Source organism: Pagrus pagrus (genome assembly GCF_965226575.1).
Source record: "Pagrus pagrus genome assembly, chromosome: 20".
In the NCBI taxonomy this organism is placed as follows: domain Eukaryota; kingdom Metazoa; phylum Chordata; class Actinopteri; order Spariformes; family Sparidae; genus Pagrus; species Pagrus pagrus.
This window is the reverse complement of record NC_140207.1, coordinates 9,125,836-9,139,774: the sequence shown is the minus strand read 5'-3', so window position 1 is coordinate 9,139,774 and position 13,939 is coordinate 9,125,836. Positions and strand designations below refer to the sequence as shown.

At 40.4% G+C, this 13,939-nt stretch overlaps 1 protein-coding gene across 4 annotated transcripts in view; it reads left to right on the top strand.

Annotated features, from left to right (window-relative positions):
* The window catches only part of dlgap1b (discs, large homolog-associated protein 1b), a 98,293-nt gene that overhangs the window by 40,685 nt on the left and 43,669 nt on the right, over window positions 1-13,939 (top strand). The gene's annotated exons all lie outside the window — the stretch shown is intronic.

The following is a 13,939-nucleotide window of genomic DNA, read 5'->3' as shown; positions in this document are numbered from 1 at the left end:
AATTCGTACTGCTGAATATGTTTAACCAATCTGTGTCAAATTTCCGTACCTGAGAGTAACAGAGACGGAGCGAGTCACCCCTGCAGCTTGTTCAAGTCACGGTGTGGTGAGCCGAAACTAAGCAATTCCAAGTACGGTTACAGCTTTTGAAAAAACTGGATGTACACAACACTTGCTGCAATATTTGTAATGTGAAATGCAAAGGTTGCCAGGGAAATGCATCTAACCTGAGGAAACAACCGTTCAAACACAAAATGTATCTAAGAGCTGAAGATCGTGTTTGACAGCCTGAAAGCCAGTCCCCAGCAGCAGCCTCGGCTAACGTTAGCATGCCTGTTTTAGAAACTTTTCAGAAACTTTAAGTGAACCATCGACACCCTGTTAAAATCTTAGTTGGTTTCATAAGCTGTTGTTGGAGATGACTGGGCTTATTTTACTGTGTTAGCATTTTTACTAGCATTAGCCAACACTCAGCCACTGTGTTCAAATTCCCGACCAACACGCTAATTAGCACGCTAAAGCCATATGTGACATTTTTTAGTATGTATGAAACCTTAATATGAAATTAATGTTAAGTACAGTGTATTACTGAAGGTTAGATTGAACTGAAATTACATTTTTGCTATAAAGGAGTGTTCAAACTGAAAAACGACTCATTGAGTACCTTTACCAAATTGCAGGTGTCAGATGAGAATGTCATGTAACAGGATGATGTGATCATAAAGCACTGAGCATGTAAAAGAGCTTTTGAGAAACAGCTTCATACGCGATTTCAGGGCCTAAACCTGACATTTATGTGATAGGAATCAAACATTTATTAATCCGTCCAAGCCTTCGGCAACTATATAAATGGTGCAGTGTTTCAAGCAGTTTAAATGATTAAGGTATTAATGAGGCCGTAATATATTTTAATATAGAGCACTGGGAAACACTCAGCCCGAACTTCCTTATCTTCGAGCCTTCCCAGTTCATTAATTCATAATAACACATTTGCAAACTAAATTTAAAGTCTTTTTTTTTCCACCTTTCAAATACTAATTTAAGATCATATCTCTTTGTTGCAGAAATGAGACTCTTGGACCGTGGTTCACTTCTCGAGCGTTGCCCGTGATAACATCTAGAATTCAAAAAGTTAATGTTATTAAATTGTGCCACCTCAGTATACCAGTCGGTTGTTATCTGTGTGCACCTGAGCAAATTATGAAATGGGAAGCTAATTGAACTTGCTCAATGAGCGGCACATTTCACAGTTCATTTGGCCGTTTGTGAAACACTCAACAGCAAATCACCTTTACACCCTCAATGCTTTGTCTCTAATTCCAACAGTTAATAACAGAGCTGCGGCGGCTGAGGAAAGACATTTATTTGATGTACTTTTGAGCACACTGATCATATTACCATGAATAAGTCATTGTTTCAATGAAAATGCATTATATTAGCCATGCACTCGAGACGAACCTACTTAGTTTCTTCCCGTCTCAGCTGAAGAGCAGACCAGCTTTTCAAATTAAAAACAAGTGAGTTTGAAAATATGACTAACATTGACTTCTACTTGACCTGCGTACTATTTAGTCTAATCAGGAAAACTATCCACATCTATAATAGCTTGTTGAAAGTGTTTGATTTTAATTTTCTCTCTCTGCTGCCTCAGCGTTTGACCTTTCGAACAAAAGAACAGAACATTCTGCACATTGTTGAAACGAACTGCGAAATTGCCCTAAAAAATCACCAATTTGTGAAGCACTCACTTGTTTCCAGCGTGAGAAGGGAGGTTTTTAAATATCGAAGTGTTTATGATGATTTCATTGAACTTGGAAGCACAAATAACATGTAATACCTTGATCTTGGAGTTATTTTGCTTTTAGGAAATTGGCTCATATAATTCTGGCCAGCTGGAGTGAATCATAAACAAAAGGAGAATTAATTAGAGGCAGACATGAACACGCATCGGATAAACATCCGGCTTTGTGGTGCATTACTCAGTTTCTCACTTTTTGATGCATTTCTCTCCTCTCCTTTTGATGCACTATTTATTAGAGATGCTGCTGAACTCCTGAATGACATAACATGTTGACCACAGCCGCTGTTTTCCTGCTGAAGACAAACAGTCTCAGATATCCGAGTTTAGCAACCAGGCCCCAGTCTTGAGTCGTTGACAGACACTGGCTAAACCTGGGCTGACAGGAGACATAATCGAGTCCATTTTGATGACATAAGCCTTGCTGAATTCATTTAGTTGGAAATTTTCATGCCCTCTCACCAAGTTTTCATGTGAGGTCAGCTGGGAGCTCGCCGCTAACCGTCAGCACACAGCACTCACCTGGTCTGACACCTGCTCTCCGTGCAGGCAGCATGTTTGGTAGAGGCTCAAATCTCCACAGTGTGCAGGGAGAGCTGGAATTATGCCTCCTAGCCTCTGTGTGAGTCTGTGTGTGTGTGTGTATGCATCCGTGTTTGTGATTGCTTTCCTTGTGTATATGCGTGTCGCATCGGATATGCGTCCACCAGCACTCATGCGAGAAGACAGCGGGTTAGACCCCCCCACACACACACACACCCACCACCCACCACTCTTGCTCAGTTGGATCTCACTCCCAGATCTGTCAGGCGTCTGTTGACGTGTCCGCGATGTGACGTGCCACCCACGGTGAAGGAGAGGCACAAATCATCCAGCTTTTCCTTGTCGTTTCACCCGACTACTTGCCGTAACCAGCGTGTGACCTCTGCCCGCAGAAGTTAAGCAGATATCCTTGCATTAGTCTTAGAGATGGCGTCGAGGTAATCTCATCAAAAGGCTTCAGTTGGTCGTCAGCACATGCTGTAAAGTGTTTCCCCAAAAGAAACAGGCGGCTAAATCTGCCTTTTTTTGCAGTTTTGTTGGCTTGTTGACATCTTTTCCAGCAAGCTTAATTATTTTCTGAGCTGTAGGGAGTTACTTCATTACAGCATTATATGCAAATCGGGAACGATTGCTTGGTATTAGGCTTAGGTTAATACAACATTTAATCTTTATTAGCACATACAGTCAGATAAAAGTTTAATAAATGGTTAAAGGAAAGAGTTAGGTATTTAGACTACATCCGCTAAAAGCATATTAACACTTTAGCCGTGCACACTTAAGGTCAGCTCTGTTTCCTGACATGTAATTAACTGTAGAATCAGTTGCTTGAAATCACCTGACACTCCTGATGCCTCTGGCAGCAGTTTGATGCTAATGCTGCCTGACATTGGCAAGTGACTGTACTGTGCATACTGTACAATCAAAGTGCATGTGCACGTCCGCACTGCAGCGAATGTGGGTCCTTCTCATTTTTTCATAAAACAACATGAATGCGAGTCAAGTCACGTGCAATGAGGCGTCGCATTTTTGGTAAGCAGACAGAGGATTAAAAAACAATCATCACATGAAACACACAGCGCGGCAGCTGAAAATACACACACGTTTGTTTTGTAAAGTTTAATTGTCCGTGTTCGGTTTATCTGCGCCGGCTCACAAGCGACTGCATGACTGGAAATAGCAGTGATAATGAGGAAGCAGCAGCAATCTTATATTCAGCTACAAGTGTACAAACACTGGAGAAATGCCACCGTTGCGAGCCTCACACTGACATTAGCTGCATTAGCAACTTTTTCACATGTGGGTCATGGCCGTGGCTGACGGATGAGGGTGCAGTGAGTTATGTAGAACATGCAGAGATGCACACACACACACACACACACAGCCTTTACTCCACAGGGTTCGATTTAGTTATCACCGTCACAGCACTATGCCACTTCCACGTAGTGCAGGATTAGACGCCCCAGATTTCACAGCTCTTAAGAAAGAATATAAACATGCAGGTTATTATTCTGTTGCGAGTACAGAGGGAAATGTGCATATCCAAACATATGTGGACGCTGTATAAGTTTGTGTGTTGGCTGACTCAGAGTAGCTTTTTGAATGTTACAGTGACCCACTTTCAGAGGAATTGTGATATAATGCAGATTAAGCAAAAATACTGAGGCATACATATATAAACTCTTGGTTAAAATAAACAATGAGGGAATCATTATGACATTTTGAAGTAAATCCTGTGTTATACTCGGCCTTCATGTACAGATGCATGCTGTATGGAGGGAGATTAGGACAACTGTTAAAAAAAATGTAGTTCTTCTTGTTTTCCACAATTCTGACTTTTTTTGAGAAGAAAGTCAGAATCCTGAGATGTCAGAAGTTTTTGAAGTCAGAACTCAAATGTTTTTTACAGTGGCCCTAATCCAATTCCGTAGATGCATGACGCATTAGGAGAAATGCCCACAAATTGTGTTGTCAGGGTGAAAGGGCTGCCAAAAGGAGGCATCAAAACAGCATGAATGTTCCTTGGCATCGAATCAGTGGAACCCGACTGAAGGGATGAACATCATTCTTCCAAAAGATATCCCCTTATAATGCCGCACTCTTCTGGAAATCTTTCTCTGACAAGGAATTCTGACATCAGAAACTAAAGAGCTGATTTCGGATACTGTTTGACCTTCTGAATAAGGCAAACATACTGACACCTTAACGTGACAGTTTTAAGATCTCCCAAAGGTGATTCAGGTTGAGATCTCATGGTCTGTGATTTCCGAATCATCCAGTAGTTGCCATAACATTAAAGTTGCTAATGGTAGCTAGCTAACATGAGGGCATACTGTAGAAATCAGCCATTCTTATGTTTTTCTTACTACCAAGACTGTTGATCGTTAAAGAAACACCACATGATACCAACCTCATTATACTATTGGCTTATGAACCTTGATAGAAGCTAGAACCCAGCTATCATTTTGGACCCGACAAACTTGTAAAATTATTGATTCACAATCATAATAACGTTTTTAAGGAAAAGAGATACTTTTATTCTGCACCATTCTGCAAGCTTTGTAGACCTTTTTCTTTTTTTTTTAAATGATTTGTCTAAATAAAAATGTTATCAGTATTTTACTGTCATACTAATCAATCTATTCAGTGACCCCTTGCACCCTGCAGATTGGAGCATTGTCATCATAGATAATACCTTCATCAGCATAGAAGTTTTCCATCATAGGATCAGGGTAATTACGACAGAGCCCCCAGACCCCATCATTCACGTGTCTTTAATCATTAATTCACATATTTCCTCTTCTTTAGTACATGCTTTATGTACTTATTTTTTCAAACAGTGAAGTGCCAGAGGAATACTACAGAATGTATTTAATCACCCGTGTATGAAATATTTGTTGCATTACATTTATCAGCGATAATGCATCCATAACTATCTATTACTGTATCTTTTTGTGCTACTGATTAAAATGTCAGTCTAAAAATAGATGATAAGACAGGCGTGTGGTCATTTTTCACAATATCCCTTCATGCCCTGTGGGTACATGAAGATATAAAGCACAAGAAATGACCACTTCTGTTGCTGTCCACACATATGATCCCAGAGCGGTTGGTTCATATGAGTTCTCATTAGCTGGGGTGAAAACACATTGTCTTCCACCAGAAAATCCATTTGTTTCCATGGCGATGCTGTCCTCCCTTGTCCAATTTCCTCGCCTGCTTTTTATGGATAGCTTTATTGAACTTTTAAATAAACAGAACAAAATTTCACAAAAGCCCTTCCAATAATACATTATCGATTACAGAGAAACTTCACAAGCATAATATTAAATATAAACAAGAGGGAAATTAGAGAGGAAAATTAGAGGTGCACAATCCATTCATCATCCTGTTCTCCTTCTCTGTTTACAACCATGTCAATCTTTCTGTGATACAAATTACAAACAACCTGGATTAATGGTGGTAGCACCGATCCTCGTCTGATCGTAGGGTCATGGTCAAGTGATTTATTTAATGTAAGGAAAGTGTTCTTATGAAAATCCTCTCACTAAGACTTAATCCATTGACTGGCATCAGGTCTTTGATTTTCCTTCCATTTTAACGCAATCGCATGTTTAACTAACTTACATTTACTGGATAATAACCTTGGGTGTAAATGTAATAATAAGCATATTTACATGTATATTGTAGCTTCTTATTCAACTTTTAAAAAGCAGAGAGAAAATATTTATTTCTCACACTGTAATATCCAATATGACGATGATTTGCAAAAGCTATAAGTGATCTTATACTCATACAGTATGTGGCATTATTGTCCTCTAAAACAGTTACTTTGGTTTGGCTCCTGGACACCAAACTAACATCCATAATCAGTTATTCCTGGTATCTGTATTACCCTTGAAGCTTTTTGACATGTTAGTTTTATCTATAATTGAAAACAGGAAAATTAACTTTGTGAAAAATGTAGCCTCAGAAAAACTCAAATCCTTCAGTGCTAAATTAATGTTGTGGTCCACCACGAGCTACACAGCAATTCGGCTGATATTGCAGGCATTTAAGGCTGTCACTTTTTCAAATGATCAAGTCTGAACAAGGTTGGACTGACTTGTAAATTGTTGTAATACATTTGAACACAACCCACGATTTCTTTCATCAAGATCCATGCATTATTCCCCGAGGACTTAACGAAAATGCTGAAAAACACCCCATCAAACAATATTAAAGACATTGAGAACGAATTCCTGGATCTGTCCCTTTATCCAGATCCGCACCAAAAGGTAATGGGGTCTATTCTTCTCTGAGATCCATCCTCCATCCAAGTTTTGTGGAAATCCGTTCAGTAGTTTTTGTGTAATCCTGTTGACAAACCAACCAAAAAAAAACAAAAAACATAATGTCCTCGGTTGAGGTAAATATCAAACACAAGTGAATATAGCTTATGTCTGACAGGGTTTGACATCTCAAGAAAAAGCAATGAGCCAAATCCTCACGACGGTCTTATACAGAATTTCGTATATCTAACTGTAAATGTTACCCTTTAATGTGAACAGATAGGCGCCGTCTATATCCTTGATTCCCACTGCGTGCCCATGATGGATTCAACCTTTAGCCATATAATAGCGATCTCAATGGTGTCATGGCCTTTTGTTATGTCAAAGCCAAGTATCAGATCCACTCAGTTCAATCTTTTTCCTTTAAAGATCAAGGGACTCATGATGAGGGCATCCATCTCTATTGAAAAGGGGAAAAAAGGCTTTTAGCGCCGCAATCTTGCAGTCAGAACTTTTCTGATATTTTATTACAGCTCATGTTTTCCTACATGGACTGTCTGTATCAATCCATCATATGAGAAGTTTCTTTGGGGTTGAGTTATTGCTTGAAATTATGACTATGTACTATAAAATTCTGGAGAATTAAATGTTTTTATCTTTTGAATCAGGGCCTTTAATGGAAATTAAAGGTGTAATATGTAAGAATTTCAGTTGAAAACATTAAGAAATTAACTAAAATTATCAACACAATGTGAATAACAGTTCTGACGTTATGCGACCATTGTATTGTGTTGCAAACCAACCAGCCAACCAACAAAAAGTCCTCCTCGGCGGAGATAATTAAAGATAAATAAGCATATCGGATATGACATGTAAAATTATTGTAATTTTGACATGCTTTTCCTGAGCTGTACACAGAAATGCACTTTTAAAACCTCCTAACTTCAAAATGACCTTCACTTCACATGCTTGGTTGCCTCCACTGCGTCCTTACACTCTTCTGTGTTGTTGGAGTTCTGCAAACAAGAAGTGTTCGCCTCAGTGACAGCTCTGCTCGAGACAAACAAAACCAGGCTTTCTCTCGACTTAATGCCTTTGTTAATTTGTTTACCTTGATCAAATACACCTCATCACTAGAGGAATCTATCTCCAGAATGTGTTAGGCAGTTCCTGAGCTATAACTCAGCCCAGTCACTCCATTTGTCAGAGAGAGCCCTGACAGTCAGCCTAATTAGTTTGGTTGTGACAAAGGAGCTGTCTCGTGGAAATCGGGAACATCAATCCATCCAGGGAGGCATGTGTTTTCATAATGCAGCCTGTACAGTGAGCAGAAACATGCCTATTACACGCCGGGAAAACTGCATCTATACGACAGGGTATAATGGTCTGTTTGTTTAAAAAGAAATGCTCTGAAGAGGTTCTGCAAATATGTGCTTGTTTTTCATGTTATTTAGCATCTTTTGATCAGTTGCCACTCACTGATTTAATTCCTGGGTGTTTAGAAGAAAGCCTGCGTGCAAATTACAACGGGAAAATGTTGCATAAGCTGTGACAGTAAATATATATTGTCTGGCCTCTTATCTTTCTCTGTGTGACCAGTGACAAAACCTATAAAAATATGATACTGATAGAAATAAAATGCTCTCAGCAATCCATTTTATTTCATGTGGGGGGAACATTCACTCTCCAACACTGACGGGACTTTTATCGTGTCCGATATTGCTTTTGTAGACATTCAAATATTTTATGAAGCAAATCATATAAACCAAAAGCAATAATGTGCTGTTTTTCTTCAAAATGCTGCCTTTCTGCAGGGAGACAGGACAGTCAAGGGAGACAGTCATCTATCATTTAAGAGTCATTTTAACAGCGAGACATTAAAGTTAGTGCTTCTCAGCCTCTCCTGACATCCCTAAAAGCCACTTTTACATAATCCGGAAACACAAAAAAATTACCAGTTCCCTCAACGGCTTTTTGGCCCCTGGCTGTCTTTAAAATGTTCCACGACATTATTCTCTGGGGGATTTGTTCTTAAAGGCACTGTTCACACATCCACAATGAGAACATCCTCTCTGTCTCTGTTACGGCTTCTCTGCCAGCTCCAGCTTTACTGTGTGTGTGTTTCACTTTGAGATATTAAACCGTCAAATATTCATGTAATTGAATATTTATAAATACGGGGGAGTTTTGTTGAAGTTGCTTTGAGGGGTCTTTTAAAGTGGCTCCACAGTATAACTGGATATACCTTGTGTGTGTCTATATAAAGCAAGAGGTTTTTTTTTTATGTCACTTCTTAAAATGTTCCACTATATTGACTTCTTCCACTCAAACAAGCTTAATGCTAATCTTGTTTACTCTAGAATATGCTATCGCTTTGCGCTTTAGTTTTAAAGGGTCACTTCATCCAAATTGCAAAAAATAGAAACATGTCGGTGGTATCTCGACATGCAGACAGTTTTATTTGACAGTCGAGTTTAGTTTTTTTTATTAGAGCCTCGGCAAGATCTGTGCACAGTTATGGTAACTGTTTCTGAAAAAGGCTTATTACTGTCCAACTTTTTGCATCGAGTACCACTAACAAAATTCTCTTCACCAATATTGTACTTTTGTGCATACTTGCCAACCCTCTCGATTTTCCCAGGAAAGTCACGTTTGTCATTGCTCTCGCCAGGTTTCTTTCCGGGGTCCTGATTTCTGACAATTTTCACACTTTTTCCTCCGGTTAGATATCATAGCCCATTTCTATGATAAAATTAATAATTTCAACTAAGAATTTAATTATCTGGCATAATAATCATGTTACCGCTTACCTATTATTTTGCTATTTTCATTCTTTAAATGTGACCAGAATGGAAGTACAGTCCTTCAATCTCACATTTTTGGGGGGAAGAACTCTCAGAACCCCACTTCGCTTTCTGTCACGTTGAAGCAGAGAAGGTGGACCCAAACACGCAAGGGAAACCCAACAGCAGGATCAGGGACACCCAACAGATAACTCGACAGTGACTGGACTTAAATATAACCTAAACTAGCGGGATTAGGTGCAGGTGGAGTGAGGCGGAGAAACACAGGTGAGGGTAATGAATGGAAAAACAATACAGACAGGGAAAGAGCTGATACTGTAGGCTGAAAAAACACTGGGAGGAAGGAAGAGTCAATGAAGGAGATGTGCAGGTTTGGAGGGACGAGCTCGGGTAACAGGGCTGTACTAATTAAACAGATACAGGACAGGTGTGGAGGGAAAACGCAAAAGACAAAGACAAGATGCCGCAAAAACTGGAAAACACAGAAAACACAATACGATGAACAAAAAGGACAGGACCATGACATTTTTGAAATCCTCCTGTTTTTCAAATCTCAAGGTTGATATCTCAGTTCATGCGTGCACAAATATTGACTCCGGAAGAGGGAAAAACTAGAGCGACTCCCAAAATGAGATTTTTGCTCATGAAAAATACAAGAACGCAGTGTGCACTATACCCTTTTGCATTCAGCATGTTTTAAAAGTAGAAAGTAGGTCACATGAATCAGGTATGTAAGAAATACACTCTGCATTTCATGCAAGTTGAAAACTTAGCATTTTTGTATTAGATTCGAAATAATAAATGCGTATGCAGGAGTACTTTTTTTTTGTTTCCCCTTATTTAAAGACCAGTACAATGCAGTAGACAAAGCTGTAAGCCTTCTACCATCCTCTTCCTATCTCACACATACTGAACCCAGTCTGTGCAGTAATTTCATGCAGAGGCCTTGGACTGCAAACGTTTGCAGAATCCAAGGCAAAACTTCACTTGACCTGAAAAATAGAGGTAAAGTGCTGCACTCTCTCTTCCTCTTCCACACAAACATAAAGACACACGCACACACATATGATGAGCCACATCCACCGAGGTGATTTCCCCCCCTGTGGAGAGGAGACTGGTAATGTTTTCGACCTTTGGAGAAAAATCATTGCCAGGTTGGAGAGAGAAGAAGAGACCTTTTGTAGCCATGTGGCCTCAAAGATGCTCTGTAAGCCCTGAGCTCCATCTTGCAACCGGTGTTTGATGTCGACTGAGGGAGATAGACTAACTGCAATCTGTACAGCAGCCTTTTATTTGGCCGGCAAAAAAAAAGCTGCAGCAGTCTTCTCACACTGAGGCATATTGATCTCATAGCTTCCTACAAAGATGGTATGCAGTAAGTCAATGTTACTTTTGCATTCTCATACCACCTTTGTTTATTTTATCAAAGCTCTGAAAGCTCAGGCTAAACATAAAGAAAATTAAGAATGGATTTGACCGCTGTGAGGATGCGTCCAAGACTGGCTACTGTGTTAGATTATGGAGAAGGAAAAATCTATTTTCCATTTATCTCATCTGAGCCCAAAGAAGCATGGCATCTAAGTAGAATTTAGCCTGCTGTGCTGATGCAGTGCAGGTGCTAATGGGCATTAACATTCATAGCCTGACTTGTTTTATCTACTCCTGCATTTTGTTTGCACACCTTGCTGTTCGGCACACAATCACTTTAAATGTAATGAAGTCTCAGTGGTTTTCGGAGCCTGTTCACACAAAGTAAAAGGGGCAAGTTGTTTGGGTTCTTCTTGATGTTTTTCACTTGTTTCCTTGTTGGTTTTGTGTTGTGAAGGTAGGGCTTTTAAGCACCATAGTTCACGAACTTGTGCTGCTGCTGTGGCTCATGGTGACAGTTGTCCGTTCACTAAATCCCTCCGACAAACAGCAATTGTCCAATCATAGCTTAGCAGCTGTAACTGATCATTGCTTTTCCAAGAAGCTGCTCCATCCTAAGCTGCAATCGTTTGCATGTATGGCTAACTAACTTATAACCTACTGTCGAAATGAAACATTACAAAGGCCAAAAATTAACTAAGAAGAGTAGCTCTGTCCTGCTCTTTATCTAATTTGGGGAAACTCACACTCCAGCAACAGAGATCTACATTTGCGAGACACTTTTGTTCTGCTAATTGTTGTTCTTAAAGCCTTTTGTTTTGTTACATTAAAAGTGAACATTCTGGATGAAAATGCTAACAAGAACAGACGCTAAATGACCAAACAATAGTAGCCAGATGAGCCAAGAGGCAAATTTTCATCCAGTTGGCAGCCTATCCTGACTTTTTGCCTGTGATACGTAGCTTTAGCTTCAGCCGTTTGGCGTGATATCATGTAGCCCAGTAGCGTGTTTGACAGGCTTGGCAAACAGTCATTAGCTCCTAGCAACAAGCATGGAAAGACAACCAAAAACATATTCATCAACACCAATCAACATCAGGAAATTGTCAAACATATTTCTTACTATTTCATAGTTGTAAAATAGCTTGTCCAGTTGTAGGTGTGCTATGACCAGACAGGTAAAGACACAACTGGGTCAGTCAGCTATGATGGACATATAGCATAATACATAACCGCAGCTGTCTATGCGGTTTCCTCTTGTCACTGTTGGCCGTAGCTACCTGACAGACATGGCAGAACCAGCAGATCCTCTTCCTCTTGTTGATAAACTGTACTTTACAAGCGAGCAGCATCAGAATTCAGCATGGATATGCAGCCTGTCAGATACACTATGTATTTGTATGTCAGTGTGTGTGTGTGTCTGCGTTTGTGTATGTGTATGTGTGGCTAGCAGGCAGAGAGCCAGCATGACCCAACTTCAGCTTTTCAGCTTTAGTGCAGTGCTGCAGACAGCTGTGCCACAAACACGCTGCTGTGGATCACCGCGAGGGCCTTTTATTTAGGTCACATTCTGTGCTTCAGCGGCCAACAGAAGGGATCTCTGTCAACTGCAATGAATACCTTTAGTTGGACACAGCCCACTTTTTAAGTGCCCTGCAAGAAGCGGACACTGTGCGTGTCTGTGTGGTATGTTAGTGCGCGCTTTGTGTGGGTTCACTCTTGTGAGGATATCGCAGATGGCTGTGGGGATTGACCACTCTGTGTTTTTTTCATTTTCACTCCAACAATACAGGAGTAATATATCGGCTTAATTCTCTCCCACAGTGATTTGAGTCCCCGGTTTAGCACAGACGAGGAAATTCAATGAATAATTTCCCCCAATTTTTCAATTAATCCAGCAACCGGTTTACAGCCACGTCAAAGAAAATAATAAATCTGACTCAATCTATATTCATGCACATAAACACATCCTGCATGTGCCCTACACAGCGTCCTCCAGTTATGTAAAGAGCTAACATGATATTTCATTCCGCCACTCTGTCTCCCTCATTTTCTCTTGTTATGTTTCCTCCCTTTGTCCCCCTCCTCCTCCTCATTTTTTCCCTTTTTTTATTTACCACAGTGGCCTCTGGTAGTGCATTATAAATCGCAGTAATGAATTCCCCGCGCAGTTCTCGGCCACACTGCTGTCACAGGGCTACACCGGGGTGCGTGGGCTCTTATTATTGTCTCGTTAGCCTCACCTCCAGTCCATTGGAAACAGTGTGGGTTCAGCGGTTAGCCAGCCACGGCCCCAGATGCGTAAGAAAGGCAGTTTAAGGGCGCTGATGGATGCCATTGTTTTCATGTCGCCATGTAAGGGAAAGGTCGTTTATTGCAGCTTGCCTCGACCAGCCCAGAAGCTGTCAGCTGGGTTTTACTGGCCAATTAGTTTGCCCGTAGAAGAGAACTAGAGGCATAGAGGAAAAGTGTGGGATCGGGCTATGATCATTAGTTGTTTGTGGGTGGGGGGATGTGCTTGCGTGCACATAGAGCAGGTGTAGTGTAAAGCAAGAATAAATGCACTTTTTAAGTACTAGCTGATCTGTCACATCATCTTTTGAATTATACGAGGGATTAGGGCTCTCTGCAGAGGTTGCCATTGCATTCGCATCACAAATTTCTCATTACATTTTCTGTTGATGCTTCATTTCTAACAGTACCCTTGAACAAATATAGCACACGCTTGAGCTGGAAATAGATTTGAACTCTTCCTGATACCTCGTCTTCCTTTGTTTGTCTCTGTTTCCTCGATCCCCTGTCACTTTCTCACTGAAATCTACCAGAGTGAACAGAGAGGAGCAAGAGGAAGCTTTAGGACAGATCTGGATGTCAGGGACCACATGCCAAGTGGCTGCTATATTTAGAGATTCTCCTTCTGAAGTTTTGAAGGACAAAAATGAAAGAACAGGTCCAAGTCCTGTCAACGTCAAGTTTTCTTGTCCGTGAAGGAGTGCCAAGAAGCATCTTCTTCAAATTAAAGCAGATGCAGCAGACATTACACTGTGCTTTGAGTGTATGCAAATATGAGATATTTATAATTCTCTTTTCTGTCTCTCTCTTCTTGTTTGTTTGTTTGTTTGTTTGTTTGTCTGTTCTACCTCATGGCTGTGTGTTTC